This window comes from Lindgomyces ingoldianus (genome assembly GCF_010093535.1).
Source record: "Lindgomyces ingoldianus strain ATCC 200398 unplaced genomic scaffold BDR25scaffold_39, whole genome shotgun sequence".
NCBI lineage: Eukaryota > Fungi > Ascomycota > Dothideomycetes > Pleosporales > Lindgomycetaceae > Lindgomyces > Lindgomyces ingoldianus.
The window spans coordinates 558,471-559,323 of NW_022985200.1; positions in this window are offsets into that span (position 1 = coordinate 558,471).

Sequence of the window (853 nt, forward strand, 5' to 3'; positions counted from 1 at the left end):
TTTAAAGAGCCTAAAACATTAATTAAAGTAATAAGCTATAATATATAAGTTATTTTACATAAAGGTAGACACTAATTATAGATGCTATTTAGCATTAGCAGCTTTCTATAAAAGAAACTCTTACATAAAGCGTAGAAAGTTATGCTAGTGTTAATTAGTAGTAAAGAAGGTAATAAATAATGTAGAATAATAAAGTTACTAAACCTGCTAGGTTTTAACATATACACTATAAGTATTAGACAGGTATTAGACGCACTATTACTTTAAGGTTTTTTCTTTTTTGCATTTAAAATAACTAAGTACTATAAATTTTAGCTATAAAATAAATAATAAAGTTAACTATTTATTGCCTTTTATTTTCTCTAGTAAATTGCTTTTATATGTCTTCTACTATTAACTCTTGCCTATTAAAGGCGCGCTTAATGTAGAATTCTACTTTAGACGCAGACTTCTTCTAAAGAAGCATATTAAATGCTGTAAACTAAAAATATAAGTGTTAAGCAAATCTTCTGTCCTTATAATAAATAAAGTAGCGCACATAACTAAAGAAATTAACATTACATAGTTAGGGCTGTACAAATTCTGCCTTACTATATAGAAATAAAGATAGGAACATAAGGCTAAATAAGAGCTTATAACTATTAAATTTAAAGATTAGAGTTTAATAAATAAAACCTATAAAAAAAAACTTCTATGTTATTATTTAATAAATATAGTCTCTTAATGTCTGTACGTGTAACGGCGCAGGCAAGACAATGGGTCCGAATGCGGTGGGAGTCCACTCAGAGGCATATGGGAGTGCGTGGGGACTCTGAACCTGGGAATGCCATTGACACCTATAGGCCTTGTACGT